We start from the raw sequence: 21,547 nt of genomic DNA, 5'->3' as shown, positions 1-21,547 counted from the left end.
TTACAGAGAAAATTTAACGTTCAATATATTTTTATTTTTTATTTTGACATGAAAAGGTATTATTGTTTTGTTTTCATTTTTAACAAAACAGTTTTGACTGGCTGTCATGACTTTTAAATACATAAAAAGCAGTGAATGCTATGTGAGAAAACAACAACGCGATCGGAGCCGTATTCCGCGGGCGCTGTGATAAAAGAGATCAGCGCCAAATGACTGTTCGATGGAGTTTAAAGCCGTCTACAAACGCTGCGTCCGTTTTTAGAACTATTTTTTTTACAACTAACTTAATATTAAACCTTTAAATAAAAATACATGTAAAAAGTCACGCACTATGTTTCTTGTATAAATAAACATATACATATATTACTTCCAAGAATTGTAGAAATATATGAACTCTGATTGATATTCATTGTATGGAAGTATTTTTATTAAAAAAAATTTATTTAAGCTTTTAAATAATAAAATCTTACATTTAATATATATATATATATATATATATATATATATATATATATATATATATATATATATATATATGTATATCGACGTCGATTCAGCCTATAGACGTTCCACACGAAGGCATTCATATGCCTTAATGTGGGCGTCCGAAGACGTTAAGAGATTGCAAAGTGGTATTATGCTACACAGAGGACGTTGCTGCTCATCCTCGGGAAAGTGTAAAGGCAATTCTATATAATTAATGACCAAAATGGGAATCATATAAAATTCTATTCCTAGAATCGAACACGCGACCTACGATCGTAAGTTTCAATCCTACTGTTGAGCTGTCGCCGCTCGTGTATTATATATGTATATAATGATATGTATCTTATATCACATATATTCTGTCTGTTCTTTTAACACGGAATAAATCGCTACAAAATAAACGTAGAATGGTCAAACTAATAAACAATAGTGATAACTAAAATTTTAATAAGCCGATATTAACGTAATATAATTGAAAAAAAAAATTATGCTTATTGCAATCAATTTATTTACGAACACTTTTACAATTTTGAACAATTAAGGTATTTAAAAACTTGATATTAATAGCAATTTTAACTATAATTGTACACATTATAATTTATAATTAGACATTTTAATAAACAAAATTTATTTTTGAAATAAACAAGTTTGTGTCTTTCATAATAATCTTGACTAATATAGAATATACTATTAAATCTATCTATTAAATATTTAAAAAATAATGTAACTATGTGGGATAACACTAATTGTTTCACGCCACAGACGCCTACTGCAAGGAATAGGCCGCCCCCAAAAATATCTTTTGGGGACATGTTGTGAGCATCATGCTTGGCAGGCGGGTTGGCGACCGCAATGTGGTATTATTGTACGCAGAGGACGCTAGTGCTTAGCATTTGGGAACTTGTTTGGGAGCAGAGACAACTCCAAATAATTAATGCACAAATTGTGAATTATATATAAGACGGAATTTTGGGAATCGAACTCGCTACCGACGATCGAAAGTTTCAGTCTTCTACTGCTCGGATATCACTGCTCACACAAATCACTGCGACGAAAATGTCTAAAGAGCACAATGATAGTACAAATCGCAAGTCTGTGGGGAGCCTTTTTTGTGTTTTATTAGGGCGGGCGGCGGGGCGGGTGCCGTGGCCCGGGGCGGTATTGATCGCCTGCACCACCTGCCGTTGCACACCGCGCGGGTCCGCATACATGTCTGTAGGCTTTTTTAATACCTACGCATCTTCACGCTAACCAAGTCTCGGGGTATAGGCAGTGAAACGTTGGCAGAGAAAGCTTAAGTAACGCAATGAAAACACGCTTTAAAAAAAAAAACAATAAATTTTTTGTATATTGCTCATTTGGTAGCAAAAAGCATTAAACTACCCCTATTTTCAATCATGGAGTGATCACTGTAAAATATGTAGATTAATATATTTTTCTATTGGAACGCGTCAGGCTAATGTCTATTGACAAAGACTCTATGGACAACAACTAATTTTAATATTTAGTAATCCGTATTTAGTAAACGCTTTTCCTTACTATATTACCTTTACGTTATTTATTATTTCTGGCGCCATTAATGTTTAGGATTAAGTAAACTATAAATTCACTCCTTTATAGCTTAAAAATGAAATGCTAAAGATATATCTAGGCATAAAACTTGAAAATGGCTCGATCAATTCCTCTAATTTATTTTCACATTGTCATAAATCCACAAGAAGAAAGACATTAATTTAATAAACAAAATGATCACTGAACTACGACAATTTTTTTTGATTTTTCGTATTACACACGAGAGACTAGTATTTTTTAATAAGTACTTAGTGTGACGGGCAGCTAGTATACACTAAAATTATATTATGTACTAATTATAAAATAGATGTGAGACAATCTGGATATATGTATGTTGGCAATAAAAATACAGTAGCGAAAAATGTTCGGTTATTGCGGCAAGTTCAAGCCCGGGCTCTTTTGGCTTAGTAATTGAATTACATTCGCTTTTACTGCATCCATCAATCGTACGCCAAAGTGCACGTCACACGTCAGGCGTTAGGATTTAAAAGAGTCAGTAGCCATGTTAATTTTTTATTGGAGATTTTACCGGCTTTTAATTGATAGCTAGATAACTTTATATTTTTACACAACTAATGTACAAAAGCAATTGACTTACCGTCAAAATACTTATAACTATATATTGCGGGTGTAACAATAGGCAGCCCTAAAATCAATCTCTTGTTTAAAACCATAAGAAGACTTCACTACTGCAGAACAATGTGCAAACTATTTTATTATTAACTAAAAAAATTGTTACATACAAAATAATTACATTTATAAATAAATATAAAGAAATATATTTTACGTATATGTATGCTCTTCCGGAAAATATATAGCAACACTTTTAAAATTCCATCATGATGGCGACCCTTTTCATTGGTATTACAGGCAGTTCGGAGGGATAATAGAGGATTGCTCTCCAAGCACGCTTCGGAGAACATTAGAAATGTAGTGATTGTTTGTGAAAGAATTATTATAAGTTAAATTGCAATTATTAATCAACTGTAATATTAATGGCTGTGTTTAACTAAAGTGTAAAGTAACTATTTGTTGTCCACTAGTCCACGCATTATTTGTGGGCTTAGGAACGGACAGAGCTAATAGCTAACAGTTGGGCCGCGAAGAAATATATCAAATCACCGATAAAATAATCATCATCATTACAGTCGTAAAAATCGACTATGGGAAGTAATATTTATCAATAAATGTACAATAAGATTGGTTGGAAGAAACCAGCATCCAGTTTCTTGCGATGACTTTAACAAGGCCGTCTGTCCAACTTGTGGGAAGCCGTCCTTGACTGCTCTAATTTGTTCGTAGTCTCAACTCCAGCACCTTAATACTCCAGTGGCAAAGATTCGAAAAAAGAATATTTCATTAAATAAGTTAAGTAGAACATACATACACTTGTTCCAGTTCGGTGACAAAGCTTGTATATTAACAGTCAGTTTGTCACAGAGACACACAGGTTTGGTGTCCACTGTTGGACATCAGCTTATGCCGTAGGTTTTCAATAAGATCTGAGGTCCGTTACATTTCCATACGTTACGTTGTTACCATACTATCTACTAACTCTGGGATACCACAGATGAATATATGGAGCTATGTTCACTGAGAAGTGGCAGCCTAGCGATATGTGACTGAGATTTGGGATTCTAGGTTACTTGCGATATTAGGTAATTCCCGAGATACAATCTTAAATATAATTCACACTGTATATTAATTATATAGGATTGCTACTTTACCTAACCAACTTTCCAGAGGATGAATAGCAGCGTCCTCTGCGTACCATAATACAACACTGTGTTCGTCAACACGCCCGTCAACGTGTCACGTGGCGATTATGGTATATCCCCCATAGATATCTTTGAGGGAGGCCTATGCCTTACAATGGACTAACTGGATTGTTTAATTAATAATTTGTGAATATATTAGAGACCGATTACCCGGAAACGTCGATGTAATACATTGGAAATATCTCGTAACATGGAAATGCTCTTATTACATATGATGGAAATATCAAAAGACTGAGAGCTCTCGTCTAAATGTTTAAGCTCTGTATAAATATGATTTGAGATGTCATATGTTTTAACAACTGAATATTGTAAGTTGTAGATGATGTATTTTTCTTTTAAAAATGCCGCTAATTTATGATGGCATTTTATCACAGTTATATGTGTTATGTATATGATCCAAATAAACAGTATTTTTTATTTAAATATTATAATATTATATATGTACGCATATATGTAAAATAATAGCTGGGCTAGTGGAAGTGGCATTGGGCAGTCCACGTATCAAGCACGATTAATAGGCGCTGGAGCCTTAAGGTTCCGGATTAAAGATCACGAACCGGCAACGATGTAGTGTAGGACGTTCGCTCACAGACAGTCAGACGATCTTCTTAAGGTCGTTGGAAAATGCCCAATGCTTTAAATCGGTTCTATTGGAAATTTTCAGAAGAATCCACTGTCAAACAGTGGACGTCATATGGCTGTAATGATGATGATAATTTTTTTATTATTCAATATAATATAATTGTTTAAATAAAATAATGTAATTACTAATGATAAATATAATAAAACTAATAAATGTATTAGCAATTACTCTCTCCTAATTCACTTTTGATCTTTCAACGGTGCTAAAAACATTTAAATTATTATGTGTACCGTAGCATGCATCCTTGATGGTTGTTTTTCTATCAAACCTTCTTTATTTTTTGTCTACGTTTATTTCCAACATTTCGACGTCCCTGATTATTTGTCTTTTTATTTTGTCTTTTTAATGTTCTTTAAATATGAGTGTATTGTTTATTATTTGAGAATTCGTTTTATATTTTCCTATTTTGAGCAACAATTTGAAGAACCATAGATGACTTTTGACCTTTGATAAATTAGTTAATAGTAGTGTAAAATAATCGCAGGTCATAGATATATTTTTAGCAATATCTGGATAAGGTATTTTAAATAAAGAATTTTTTTAACGGTGATACATAATTTATTTGAAAGCTTTACATTGCCAGTTTTGATAAAAAGTAGAGATGTTCTGTTAAAGGATCTTCCATGGAAGGATATTGCTGTAGAAATTAAAACAGAAAATATGTTTATTTGTATAAAGGCTTTCAATGGTCTTAACCCAAAAAAATATTAACAGACGTAGCAAAATTTGTACTTTGTGTTTATAATCAGTGTTTAGTAATGTGTTTTCTTGGTATTCGTCGGAGAATACTTCTATTTATAATAAAATTTAATTATATTAGGAACAAGCGCGTAGCAGATATAATGTAAAAGTTAGCGCTGGTGTCAGCCTGTGTTTTGCAAGTAAGTTCAACACTTACAACTAAAAGCTATTTCGAACGATTATTGCCATTTTTTTTTCAGTACGATGTGTTTATGGTTTCTGATACGCAGCAGTAGTTAAATAGATTCAAACTACTAATAAACATGTAGATTCTGGCACTGGTCACGGCGACAATGGCTTGCTACGTGACAATGTTAATTGGATCCACACAGACTTACAATAGGCGACTTGTTAGTACGTCCAATACAGCTAACTCAATCTGGTTCGCTTTAATTGGGATAAGCCTTGTCATAGAGCAAGTCCTATTAGTTAACATTTTGTTGTTAATATAATTAAGAAATCGTATACAGCTTATTTTGTGCCCCGAGCGTCTAATATAAAAAATCATAATTATTATCATAATTTCAAACACGGAGCTCCTCAAACATATTTACAATATAAGGGCCTGCTTTGTGTCTTCCGACGATGTTAACAAGGTTATCTGTTCATTAAGGGGTGGACGTACTTCTTAATTCGCATTCAATTCAGGATCTTAAGGTCCTCGACTATCCGTTCCGCGCTATTTGGTCTCCTTACTGCCATTTCAATTCACTAATCTGCTGGACTATGCTGGTTAGATGTAGTAAAGGTATACGTGATCTCAAGGCTTAGTCGTCTCGCCGCGACATCGTTACATCGCTATGCAATTTGATAAAAAAAATTGACACATTTGCTTGAGAAACTTTAATAATTACATCAGTTTTGTTTTGTTTTATGTAGACTAAATAGGTCTTAAATTTTTTTTTATTACTTTACTATTGTATATCATGAATAAACTTATTAAAAACAAATCGTATTATTTATTATTTAATTAGTACCCTTATTTTCTTCAAATTGACTTTTATAAATAATGACATTTAGAGCAGAATAGAGACAATTGGGGTAATTCACCGTGTAATCCGGATATCGAGAGCTCGCTCAGGAGTGTTTGTGGTTTTTAAGGAGATTAATTAATAATGTAGACATTATTAGATTTAAATAATAATGTATTATATTGCAGACTTAAGTGATATTAATTAATTACTTAGATTATACGGTGTTCATACTTTAAACATAAATATATAATTGCCTTTTCATTACAAAAATTTAAGCTTATTCTATAAGACCGGTTGGAAGGGGCTTTAAAAAGCTACCAAAGTATCTTATGTAAACGGCGTTCTAAATTTCATTCTCGCTTGGCAGTATAACACGATAAAGGTTCGATCGAAAGCACTAGAAGAATAGAGCTTGCGGAAATTTTATTTATTATTACCATGAAAAGCAACAAGTTCGCCTCCTGACTTACAAATGATATTGTATTCCATCGCCTTTACCGGGTTGCAACGCTAGCTTTGATAACTCAGGATATTAGAATGGAGCTTTACTTTAAATTGACACGTTTTCTAACATATACATTAAAATTATTTATAAAAACTCGTTTCTGTTTAAGTTCGTAACAACCTACTCTTAACCGTTGCTTTCCAGTCTCTACTAGGGCGTGTTTGTCATGATGATATGCATTTTAAGCCTTACTATAAGATATAGTGTCACAGACACACATAGAGTTTGGAGGCGTATGAAATAGAGTATCACACACACGTACATACACGCACGCACACACGCGGCCAAAACCACTTTTTTTTTGTTTAAAATCCTTTACCACATAAGCAACGATAGTATTTTTATTGACGATTTAGAACAACAGTGATATATTCGGATAGTGATATATTTGAATGATATTTTATACCAGTATTTTCACACTCCTAGTTACCTATTTGGTAAAAAAGCAAGTATTGTGCAGTGAGCAACATTGCGTGTGCAATACAGTGTTATTTTTTCGTTTGTTTCTAATTACATATTTTATTTATAATTTATTCTGACGTCTAATTATTATTCCGTCTGACATACAATAAGGATAATGTTGTGACTACTAAATAAACATTTTAAAAATTGATCGGATACTATGTTAAATACTGGATCGTTTTATCAATTAATTTATTTGCAATCGAGGCAGTAGGATTAATTTTATTTGTTTGGTCAATTTTATTTAAGTTTAAATTTAATTCATTAATATAATCGGACAACGTTTAAAGACAACTACGTCAAAATAAAGCAACATTCTAATGAAGCATTCAACGCTCCAACGCATTGGATATCCGCGGTAAATATTTAAATGCCAATATATTTGGCATTTCATCGTCATCATTTGAGAAGGATGTCACTTCTTGACACAGGCCTTCCTTTATTTGAGAGGTTAAAAGCGGCCTGCATCTAGAGTCTTTTGTTGATGTTGATAAGCTCATCTGTTCAGCTTGTAGATGGACATCTCCACACCGAAATCTTCAAGCCCCAGTAAAAATAAATTTATGGAATACGTAATAAAAAAATGAGTCGATGTTGTTCACATCAAGTATGCGTCATCTATGCACCGGTCTGCGATATAGTTCACGCCCCGGAAGTTAAGTACGTGGATAATTGTGAGCGAGGGCTTGCCAAAATACGTCGCCGGTTCGTTAGCCCCGTCACGAAGGCCTTGTAAAACCCTCAACCCTTTCATATGAGACACGAACTCTGAACAGTCCCAAATGTTGCGATGTTATATACAATCTTCAATTTATATGACAGCATACACGCATGTAAGTAAATTTGAGTGCAGCGATTTAATTTCCATGCGATAATAATTACTTATTTCAAGAAGTATTTTATATAATAAAATTTGCGTTTATCGAGGGTTTCGGTGTATATATAACATTAAGTTTAACAAGTTAAAGAAGAATTTTGTAAAAGTTTTACAAATTATAGTATTGCAATTACGATATGTAACACAGTTACTAATACTGCAGTAAATCAATTATTGTGTTAATTTTCTTGTTAAAAGATTAAACGCGGTTTACTTTATAGTATCAGTCAGGAAACGCTCACTGTAAGTCACAGGCCTCCTAAGATATCTATGGGGATGTACCATAATCGCCATGCTTGACAGGCAGGTTGGCGATCGATGGTACACAGAGGATACTGCTGACCATCTTCTGTATACTTGTATATGAGCAGTGGTAATCCTATATAATTAATGCACTAGGTGCCAATCATCTAAGATTATATCCTTGGAATCGAAACCGCGACTTAGGATCAAAAGTATCAGTCCTCAACGCTGGGATACCATACCATTGCACGGCTTACTCGTGACATAATAATTATATACAATAAGACCTACATTGCAAATTTATGTAACATTCAAAGACATTAATTAACAATAAGATCAAGATTAATATAATTCATTAAAGGAATGCCACAACATTTCTCTGTGAAACATTTAATTATTTAAGCTAAGTTGGCTTTTCTTAGAAGAAAGGTATAACCTGGTTCTCAGTCGGATATTAAAGTAGAGCGGACAATTTCCGGACAGCTTCTAAGCTCTTAGCTTAGAAAAATTAAGAACGTTATAAAAATAAAATAAACGTTCTTATTATTGTGTGATATGGCTTAAAAACCATAAACTTTCGTAAAACAATGGATGAAGCTTGCTTCTAAACTTTACATCCAACCGTGTGGAGGTTAAAAGAGTGTCATGATGATGGCTTAAAACATTGTCGTCGTCGTTTCAGCCCATATATGTTCATTGTAAGACATAGACCTTCCCCCAAAGATATCTATGGGGGATGTTCGGTAATCGCCACGCAGGCGGGTAGACCATCGCAGATTGTTATTATAGTACGAAGGGGACGTTGCTGCCGATCCTCTGGAAACGTATTTGTGGCAGTGGCAATCTTATATAATTAAAGCACAAATCATATGACATTGTAATCGAATTCGCGACCTACGATCGCAAGTCCCAGTGCTCTACCTCTGGGCTGCCTGCCTAAAACATGTTTGTGTAACATAATAATAAAGAAAAGTGAATTCAGTATGATCACTTAAATGAACGATTTAAATGTCACGATGCGTTAAGTATTCTTTTAAATCACAGTCTAGAATAACTTATACAATTGCTAAAATTGTAGTTTATATTCTACATGTGTACACACACTATTTTATTTAAATTAAATTACTGAAGCTCAATAGCAAGGTGTCGCTTAACAACATACGGAGAGGGCTATGACCAAGATTTTTGAACTAGATCAAATCATAAATGAGGAGATTCGTAGACGAATGTAACCATCATAACTGGGCGGATTGGCGAGTTCAAGTAGCAATTGGCACATTGCGCGCAAAACAGATGGACACTTTTTTTTTTAAATGGTCCCCGCTGATTGGGACCTCTCGTTCCCCTATCTCGTGTGGGACAGGGACTTTTTAATTCTAGTAATTTATTATATTTTGCAACATTATTTATTGTTCAAATATTTAACACGTATTATTCCTTTTATTTCTATATTTTAGTGTTTGTTTTATTTTTACTTATTGCATTTATTACCACCTTCCTGCAGTAGCTGAGGAAGCATTCTCTCTCCCTGGACATGGACTCTTTAACTTTAAGATACTGGAATGAAGGCCACGCGGCAAGCGTAAAGTACTTCCGCCCACAAGGTACCAGACGACCGTGTTTAGGTTTATAGATGCAGGCCGCATAAATCTAATCCTATTTGAAATTTATGACCCATGCTGCTGTGGATGTCCCATGATTGAAAAGATTATCAGGTATCTATAAAATTAAAGCCATTTCAATTGTTTTTAATCTTTCAGTTTTGTCTAATGCTGTAAATATATTACGAGATAGGCTGTGCTTTATGTAGAAGGTTTTGTAAAACAGTAAGTTTTAATCCTCATGTTATTGAAATGAAAACAAAATTAATTGAGCATAAAGCGATTCGATTTATAAACACAGGATTTCTTGTCACAGTCATTTCTTGTAATCACTTTATTACACAGGTAATGTTATAGTTTGCTAAGACAAATTCTAACATAGTTGAATTGACCCAATGATATTACCTGTGAATACGCGACCCTTCAATAATAACCTATTGTAAATCAAGTATTCAAGACCTATGTACATAGATAATTGAAGCATGTGATCCAGTTAGTTTGGTTCAGTTCACTACTAACTGCATGCAATTGATTGTGCCACTGAAGTCTGTGCAAGCACGGAACAATGTAAACGCGCTTGTGTGTATTCGCGTTGGATTGCCTAAACCGAAATGTGTACTCTATGACATTGTGATAGTGTACATTATTTAATGGATCAAAAGTCAAAGGAACATTCAGATCACCTAGAGTATTGTCAGTCGGTTTATCCAAGTAAAGAGAGCTTATCGTAAATTTTACTTTAGACTAAATTGAAATAGAGTAACAAATTGTAAAGCAGTTCAACTAAAACGAAGATCGGAAATTTCGACTGTCATTTTGTATTAAATTTAATTAAATCCCGTTATGGTGTTACCTTACCAATTAACAAAAAGTTTAATTAATTTAAATTAAGAAAAAAACTTATTATAATATATATATATATATATATATATATATATATATATATATATATATATATATAAACCGTACATTCATCCATTAAAAGATTATACCAATCGCCTGTATACAAGATTCAATATTAATAAAATACACCTCAGATATATAAAGTGAACAAAATGCTCCCTTGTTGTCATTTCTTTTTTCAGTAAATTTAACTTGCTGTACATATCAAGTTGACGAGAAAATGTCGTGCAAATGTAGAAAAGGATTTGTGACCATTTTTGAGCCACTGATACGACTGCTTATCTAAACAAAAATTGAAAAGAATTACTGTGACATTTTCATAGTTATGCGCGTGACTGTACTAACATGTACTTCCGAGGTTCAGTGTACCGCCGATGGGCCCTCGCACGCGTGGCGTTTCGTATTGTCTTAAATTGAGCTGTCCTGTCCCATCTCTGATCCGTGGAGGAAATCCTGTTTAGGGCTGAACTCAATCAAGGCTCCGATATAGATTTTCCGAGAAGAATGTAGTAAAATATTTGTACAGGGCGACATTTATCATACATTTGTCTAAGAAGCTTACAGTATTTTTACAATTATTCTATAAAAAATATTATTCTGAAATATATAACTTAGACCATTTATATCTATTGATATGCGGTTTAGAAATTACTACCCGGTTTTCACAGAAAGCAATTTTCTACTGATCAGCTAATATAGGCTTCTGATTTTGTTATTCACTTGATATCTTTTTACTTATATGTGATTCACCTTAATAAAGGTCTTTTCATGTGAAAACCGAGGTATTTCTCTCAATTACATGGTGGTAATATATTTATTTCATATTAATATACATTATTTTACTTATTAATGTCTATATATATTGACGGTTTAGTGTCATCGATTATTATCATAATTGATTGCAATATAAACATTCATTTTAAATTGGAGCAGAAAAGGAAATCGTGTAAATTTTTCTGTCTGTATGTAATAAATGAATCCGTTTGTTTGAAGAAAGAAATAATCCAGTTATTTTATTACGGTTAGTCGATTGATATTTGTTATATCAAAAATATTTTTAATAATTGATTAATTTACGAAACCATAGCACATTTTAAGGTCAATGACACAGATTTTAACATTGTTCTTATTTAAAAAAGTAATGTGTTATGTGTTAATATAGCTAATGATTTAAATAGAATATAACTGATCCTTGCATTTGTCTAAAATCACATAGAACTATGGAGTTTTTAAACTGTGATAAGCAGAAGCTCAAAGTTAAATAATAAATATTGCCGCTAAAAGTATTTGCAATTTATTATCTGGAACGCACACGAGAACTTTAGAGCAATCGGTAAAAAGAGAGCTTAAAGCTTGGTCACTATTCAGGTATATAGCTCGAGTAAGCTATTGTTGCTTCCGTCTAAGACGAAAGAAGCCAGGCTTTGCTCGATTTCAGGCCAATTAGTCATGTCCGTTGAATGTTTTTCACTCGCAGGAGAAAGAAAATACGTACTATTTTTCTTTTCAAGCTCGCTGTTCAAGTACCAATGCTTAAACCGATTAAAAAGGCAAATCAGTCGCTGAAAATCTCAGGATAAGATAAAATGAAATGACTAAAGAGATATTTTATTTCCTCAGAAGGATTATTATCTCTATTAAATCCAATATTTTAGTATTTTTAATAAAATGAAGATTATTTAATTTTCTCCGTAGTATTTTATTTTCTTTAGTCCATTTCAAAATTAAGATTTATATATATTCTAAGCAGTGATTTAATTAAAAAAAATAGAATATTGAATTTTATGCGTAATTGTACGCATAAAAAATTAATTTATTTACTATAAATACAATGTTTATTCAGGGAGTTTCTCTGATGTGTACACTTAAAATTATAAAAAATGTACGTATTCTTTTTCTTACTTTTTAAGTTCCGATTTTATACTACATCTTTAACGTTTCATTTCAATTAATAATTTTATTAAGCATTTTGCTCTATTTTTGTAATATCATTACACGTTTTGTAAAAATGAAAGAAGGTATGTTTAGGCGAATATTCGACTGTTGCTTATTATTACTCTGCTTTCGGATTAAAATTCTGATCCATATTTACCGTAGTTGACATCAGTTAAGTTAGCATAACAATAAAAATGTCGCCAAAAAGGAATATTTGAATAAAAACAAGGTTAAATTAAATTACTTTACGTATACGCAAGAACGAAATGCATAGTTTAACTCGTGAAAAAGGTCGAAGATCTAAGGTTCGTACTCATTGTCCCTTTGTTATTCTCATTATTGAAGTGCGAACAATCTCGCTACTAAATCATTCATACAAAAGCGAAGTTATCGGAACGCATAACTTTACATATTACGCGAGAAAATTACACAATGCACTTCTGATGGACAAAGAACTCGAGTATTTCAAAAATAATATACTGCATAGGACAGCATTTAAATCTTATTTAAAATATCGATATCTACGTGATTAGAGAAATAGGTAAAGCTTACAGCTAACACTGGAATCATCGTCATGATCATTACTTCAACCGTAAGATGTTTAATTTTAGATAAAGTCCTTCCGTGTAGATTTGCTGTAAGTCTGGTTGGACGCGGCCTGTATCAGGCATCTTTCGACTACCTTAATAAAGTCGTCTGTCCGGTACACACAATTATTTATGAGTGTATAGCTATGGTAAAAGTACAACTCTGTATTTATTACATTGTAATCTATAATAATGACACTGAATAGATAGCTGCAGGTTTCACTACTGCTGAATAAAGAGAGCCGAGCAAGATGGACTATAACTAAAGTAAAATGTCAACATTGAACGCTAGAAAAACCACTTGACACCATGACCACTCAAAACCCATGAAGCAGTGCCCTGTGACCGAAAGGGTTAAACCCTTTGGTAGAGCGTGTGAAATCATATTTAGTAAGAAAAGGACCAATTTTGAGCCACTTCCGCACATGCAGTGGTATTCGTGCAACAAAGTGCACCGTCCGCCAGCCCGCTGATAAATGCATATGCAGCAAACAATGCGAATTACACAACTGCCACCGTTAAATCACTCAACATGTGTTTCACCCCTTCACGGAGCATCTTCAGGAGTTATGTTACACCGATTAGTGGCAAACACAGAGTGAACGTGAAGTTGACGCAAGTAACGCCTGATTCCATTAAAAAACTCATATTTTACTACACTAGCGATACAATAAGGAAGATATTACTCAAATTTATACTATTCTAGAGGAACCTTAAGTTGGAGATTTTTCTGCGTGTAAAATGATTACTTAAACATTCAGCGAACCGTGTAATTTTTTTATACAAACAATTTTAAATACCATTCGTTGGTCATACAACCGTTTAATAGTGAGTTAAAAATCTACAATTATTTTAATTTTTGAATTGTGACAATTTCGCACATCACAGATATAATATTGAAATATTTATAACAAATATGGATCAAGAAAAAAAGTAGGCCAAAGTGTTGCTAAGCGCAAAACTCGTAAACGGTCCAATCCAAATCTGATTATTTTTATACTTTTGTAAGAAAAGGACCAATATTTAGCCACTTCCGCACATGCAGTGGTAGTCGTGCAACAAAGTGCACCGCCCGCCAGCCCGCTGATAAATACGTATGCGGCAAACAATGAGAATCACATAATCGCCACCGCCAAATCACTCAACACGTGTTTCACCCCTCCACGGGGCATCTTCAGGAGTTATGTTGATGTTGATTCCATTAAATATTTTATACTTTTATTAAGAAACAAAGAAGTTTTTTAAAGAGTAAACTATTACTTTCAAAACATTACTTAAGTCATACTAACACAGTGTATTTATAATTTTGCAGTGAGATTTACGGTAAAATTTTTACAGAAAACTTAATTTTGTAAATAATTGTTGTTTATTATGACGTCATTAAATTTATAAAGTGAAATAACAAATAAAACTATAAAATTGACCTTTATTTATTTATTCTTTCTATTGTATAGAAAGAGGCCGATGACTTTTGACGGTACGAAGTCTTTTCGTGCAGGAAATATGAAATTAAAATAATACTTTAATTTAAAACAACTCACAATTATTTTTGTCATAAAATTAGATAAATTATACGTTACTCTGTTATTGAAACCCAACATGGTTCTCCTCCTGCTCAGTTCAAACTTCTTTTCTCATTCTTTGCTTTCGTTGCATTCCTTTTCGATTATCATTATCATTTCTTCGTTACAGCTATTTCTTGGACGGCCTCTTTTGCGTTTACGCATTCTCATGTTGTCGCTTGTAGGGTCTATCCTCCTTGAATCGTCCTGGATGTCCTGGCGAACGATACTCATATGTCATTTATTACCCTTGTCCTTTTTTAAGTTAAACATTTATAATCACCTTACCTATATTATCAGTAGAAAAGCTTTGAGCATAAATGATTCTCTATAAATTTATGCGTAAGAAACTAAAAAGAAATTTATTTGTTAGTTTGAAATGCCTTACTCAAAACAGTTGAATACCACCACGTACCATGCGGTTTCGCTCCGTCATTACAGGTGGTGACTGTTTGAGTCTAGACATTCGTTACTCAACTAACATATTTCATTTGTGTCGTCACGTAAAATTCGTTAATGCGAGTACACTAGGTTGTTTACACTAACACAACACTTAAAACACTGAAAAGGGATAAACAAAGGAGTAGACGGATTATAGCTAAACCGATAAAATTTTATTCAATATAATATATAATACATAATAAGAATAAATAATTCAAAATTAAAGTAAAAGCTAAAATATTAAGTTTAGTAATTTCGTATATTCTTCTATTATCGTCATCAGCTTCTTCACCGCTTTGATAAATCATCATCCCATCTTTTGTATGATTACGTTTTTATCCATATTTTATCTACTTGCCTTTATTTGTTCGCAAGTATTCTATGAAATTTTACTTAAGCTTTGATTTTTTTTAACACATCGTTTATTTTTAATTACTTTCTCAATTTTGTAAAGATGTTTTGATAAAATGTAGAATTTCTGTTTGTTTTTGCTTGTGACAGACCATGCATCAAATGGCTCAAGGCGATATAAATGAACATTTATAGTTTGGACTGATCGCCGAATGTCTTAAAATTGTCTCGAAGAAGTTTAATATCTAAAATTGCGGTAAAGCGTAGCTTCACTGTCAAATAGTTGTACCATTGACGTTAGTGGACGCTTTTAAAAACGCTCCTACGAACATCGGTCGCGCACAATGCTGGGAACGGGGCCCGTTCCTTCCGGCACAAGGTCTGGACTGTCAGGGTCGATGGCCTTCCTTCGTCCCTCCCGTACCCCATCCCGCTGTCCTCCCACCCGGTTATATTTAGTCCGGGAGACGGGCACTGAAACATTGTCCCCTATTCGTTTGTTTGGCGATATTAGTTTCTCTTTTAGATTTTAGAATTGATATAAACATTATTGAACGATGATGACTATACTTGTCTATTTTTTTTAGTTATTTTATATCATAATCTTTCCGAGTACTTATTATTAATATGAATAGCAATATATATAAAAAAAAAACAAGTATTTAAACCTTTTTAAAATATACTTTTATGTATTAATTGTGATTTTGAAGTCTTAAGAGCACTTTATAAACTGCTTCAAAATGCTGTTACTATTCACAAGCGGCAGATTTTTAATAGTCAAACTTATACAAAAACTCGGTACAACAAGAAAGAGTAGTTAGGTCTATAAAAGGATAGCTTGTAATATCGCATCTACAACTTTCCTTATCGAGGATCAATCTAAATTGCAATGTGCTAAAGATAGCCTGGTTATCTATATATCCCACCGTATCATAAAATATAAAGTTTTCTTCGCCTCTTTGTCTATTCTCTTCCTTTAAAAAAAAATCAATTTATTCAAATAAGGTTTGGCGCAGTTGAGCAACGGCTTATATAACAAACGGAAGCTGCATGACTGATCTGAATATTAATAAGTTGAAACTATGCTAACGAAAGTTAAGACCGAAATATCTCTTTAAATAAAATTCTCTTTGCTAAATAATGAAAACTATTTTATTCTGCCGGCGTTCATGAGGTTACTGACTGTTATATAGTGCTGTTTTCGATAACGTCTATTTGTAGATGATTTTTTTTTATTACATATTTGATTACAATTAGCGTATATATTTATAACTGTAATTGAGACGCACAATACTTTTTTTATTATAACTATCCATTTTATATTTATTTTATTATAATAGTGTAATAATTAATCGGTAAATACAAATATAAACGTAAAAAAAATCTAATAATACCTATTATACTTCAATACAAAGAAGACTTATGAAAACGAAAAAGGTCGTATTGGGATGAAATTAAATAGAAAATATTGTTATTAAAGTTTAGAGGTATTGAAAAAAACATTTTAAAAGGTAATCTTTTTTAATTTTTATGACATTAAAACAACGAAAAAATCGATGACTATAAAATACGTTACTTATAATTATGTTGCTAAATCTTTTTAGGCGACTAGTCTAACTATAATCATACTCTATAAATATGAAATAGATACATACTGTATTTATAGTGTTACGGTGTAGATAGTGACGTGGATTTATCGATGTCAATTAGGTATCCATACATTTGAGAGCCACGACCCGTAACGTGACGTGTATGGTGGTAGCTTAACGCAGTTAATGAAACCATTTGATCTGTACCCAAAAAGGCTAGGTACCGGTTGCATACAAAGTTCAACTCATCTGTGAGAGCGGTGCGTTTATGCTTTAACTTTGTGTAAACACAGTGAATGTGTGTGTCACTGGCTAACTGACGCGTCTCTGTCACACAAATCAAAAGCGCTTTTACAAGCTCACGCTCACATGAAGACACATGCACAAATGCGTAAAACTGTGTGTGTAGTTGCGCAATGCAACGCAAACGAGTGTTGAATACACAGCAAGCGGTGTCGCGACGCACCGGCCGGAACTCGAGCGCTTTCTTCCGCCTACGTGATCGGCCGTATTAATCTTTATGCTAAGCATATGTTTTGACAAATTGTTCGCCAATATATTTTGCAACCGAAAATAAGATTATTATTGTTTACTCCCTCACGAAACAATTTTACGGATAAATCGTTTTGTATTTTTTTAAGTTAAAATTGCGTAATGTTTTTCGAAATTGCTTCAATCTCCGAAAATGCATTCGTTCATTCTTCATAATGTATTTATTTATAAACATAATGCTTTTTCACTAGAATCTAAACGACCTAAATTCTTAGACCACAGCTTGTTCAAATTCTAAATGAATTCTATTAAAAAAGATACGTACAAGATCATGATTATTTGATTATTAGGCACAAATATGTAATGTTTAAATTTATTTTTCAACATTTTAATGGCATTCTATGACTGTAATTTTCTTCATAATAAAGAAATAAATCAATAAACTATTGAATAAACGTTTGTTCACAACTTATGTGGCACTGGTATTAAGCTAAACCATCCATGAGAAAAGTCAATGTCAAGATCGGTGCTAGTTGAAACGCAAACAACATCAATATTCAATTGGGAGTCGCTTTACGCATGATACGGTGCATGTAGCCGGCTTTAATCGTAAAATAATTTCAATAATTTTACATATACTACCTGCCCCAACAGATATCGTACTAGTCAAAAGATATTCTCCTGCCGCTGTCCAAAACTAAAAAAAAAACATGTTTCAAAATGATTATCTTATTTATTGTTTTAATGTCTTAGTGAACAACGGCTCTACACAAAAACATGATTTTTTTTTTATAAAGGATGAATACAAGAGTTAAGTTTAAAAATTATCATTATATTTTCATTATAACGCTTTATTGAAATTTAATAATTTTATGTACAAGTCGTTTGGATATCCTCTGCCCACTCAGAAACAATTTAGGAAAAATAACTAAAAAAAAATTGAAAAATTACAATATTGTATATGTGTACACTCACACCTGGGATAAACTAAAAAGAAAGTCCACATAAGGGCTATCTGAAATATTGTGATTACATCGCCTATTCATTTTTCAATTATTTCCTTTCATTTTACTTGTATGATTATAAATCTCATTTGGTGTGCTACGAAGAATGTAGGATGAACGTATATTGAAATTTTTTAAATCTATTAGTAAGGGGTATGGATGCTTGTATGTTTATGTATGAATATCCAGATGCAACATGCAGGCGAAGAGATTGCGCGTGCCGCAAGGCGAGAGTTAAAAATAATCACGGGTCATTGACGCACATCCTCATCTTGCTGTTGTACTGATACTTTATCTATTTCTCTATTATCGTCTCTACCTTTGCATATTAATTTTTTCTCATTTATTTAATCATATTTATTTCATGAACAATTTATTGATTATAAATACGGTGGTTCACCACCGGCAAATATTATTCTGTCCTAGATTGTACAAAATTATTTTTATTGATAATATTTTAAGGAAAAAACCATTATATTTTTATTATTTTATCAAAAATCATATCTATAATAAATTCATCGCGGATTGTTGGTGCCTTATTTTATTATTAAAAGTACCTTTTAATACTGTTCTCCAATTTTATTCATTTATTAACGATTACATATAAGTTAGAGCAGTAGTGTTCTCTATACTACTGCTGGGACTTGCAATCATAGGTCGCTAGTTCGATTTCCGGGATACAACTCAGGATTACCATTGCTTACCGAGGATGGGCAGCGGTGTCATCTACGTACTATAATATCACACTACGATCGCCTACTTGGTTGTCAAGAGTCATGATTATGGTATATCCTTTAATACATATATTTACGGCGTCTACAGGCTGAAATTGCGAGATATAAGCTAACATAATTATCACCAGGCCTGTGTACAATAGGCAAACATTTAATTTTAAACTATTTTATACGAAACTAATGGTAGTTTATATTATGTTTTGCTGTTGGCTTGACTATTTCAAATAAATTAACTAGAGATACGAAAAGAAATTGATTTTGCAGATCCATTATAATTATTTGTTTCTAAAGATTGTTTTATTAATGATATAGTTTTATCACGCTTGTAGAGATGTGCCAAAGGAATAAGAGGAATAAATTTTATATTTATTATACGTGACTTGGCGTCAACTATTGTGCTATGAATTTATCTCGAAATCGACCCAATTCACTAAGACTTCCTTGTCTGTCTTGGTCCTTTTTGATTGTTACAATTTTTTTTGAGAATTGCATCTTTTTGATTATGATAAAATAATAATAGATTTATAACTTGTTCACAATAAATTATTAACGTTTCTTCAATGGGCCGCCTCTCAGTGACGAGAATAGTCTGACTAGATATCAAAATCCACTATGTTTTTCGCATGTAGCTGTTCAAAATGTTTGGGAATTTTTGTCAACAGTCAGACCACGCTCATCTTCTTTCTCTTTTTGTAAGTATATCAATACTCATCTGAGTGATGTTATGATGTGATCATCATCATAATTTTAGCCGTAAGACGTTCCCTGTTGAACACAGGTTTCCTCCAGAGAATTATTATAAGACCGGTTAGAAGCGGCATCTAGCACTGGATACGTTGTGATTGGACATCGTACGATCCGCTTGCCGGTTCACTATCTCCTCTCCAGAACATTAACCAACATACTTTGTTTTTATTGACGTTAAATGTTTTTTAACCAATAAGGAATTATGTTTTTATACTATCTTACTGGAAAATATTTCTATTATTTCTCTCCATAGGATCCTTATTCGTGCCTCAAAGAAGAAAAATAAAAAAAAAGATACAGTAGGTAAGCCTGCTACGATCCAATCTTATATTAAATGAAGCTGCAGCCCTTGTAGGATCTTGCTATAGGTCAGTGCTGTTATTAATTCGGTACAATATACTATCGGTAATTAACTCCCTTTGTACTCCACTAAGACTTGGGGCCAAATGGTTATGCTTTGTGGTTAAATGTAATAAGGTAAATAAAGAAACAGTGGCTCGATTCCAGTATCTAAACTATTGTGTAAACTATGAAATTACGATATTACTTATTAACGTGAATCATTAGGTTCATTAACGTCATGATCGTCGTCGCAATTTCAGCCTCATGTAGTCCATTGCTCGGCATAGGTCTCACCCACAGATTTTGTATTAGACTGGTTGGAAGCGTACCTTCATCCAACGTCTTCCAGCGATCTTTAATAAGATCGTCTGTCCAATGTGATCGCCACTCTAGAACGTTAAGGCCTCAGTGGTTATCGGCTCCTAGCGCTATGTGGCCTACCCACTGACACTTGCCCTTGCATTCCGCTAGGCTATATTGGTTATTTCAGTAACACCATAGAAAGAATACAATTAAAAAATGTAACATAAATTGATGCTGTAACACTTTTTAAACACCTGCATATAAAATTAAGTTTGCAACTTTTGACGGGAACCCAATAACTTTAAAGTAGTAGGAAACATCAATCAAATAGTGCGAAGAAAGTAAAACGATAACAACAAATCAAATTAAAAGTATAAACAACTCGATTTGTGTTTAATAGTGCGTAGGAAATTTTTATCGTCACACTTTTGGTTACACGTCTATGTTTTCCTTTCCATAGTTTAAAATTAGAAAATACGAGGATACACAATATTACTTTAACTATTGAAGTACAGCATTATTGCGCTGCTTTTCCATGTACTGAAATTTGTCAATCAGCGAAATTTTGTTTTTGCTTAAAGCTGATGAAGTGGTTCGGTGTTTCGGATTTTCATCCCCTGGTATTAAAAGCCAGGTCACCCTTTTATGATCTGGTCGAAAACTTTTCCATCGTTA

The sequence above is a fragment of the Battus philenor genome, unplaced genomic scaffold (assembly GCF_028537555.1).
Source record: "Battus philenor isolate CCGP_79_NKW_IND1 unplaced genomic scaffold, ilBatPhil1.0.hap1 SCAF_1, whole genome shotgun sequence".
Lineage (NCBI taxonomy): Eukaryota > Metazoa > Arthropoda > Insecta > Lepidoptera > Papilionidae > Battus > Battus philenor.
The sequence above is the reverse complement of the archived record's forward strand: the minus strand, read 5'-3'. Positions refer to the sequence as shown.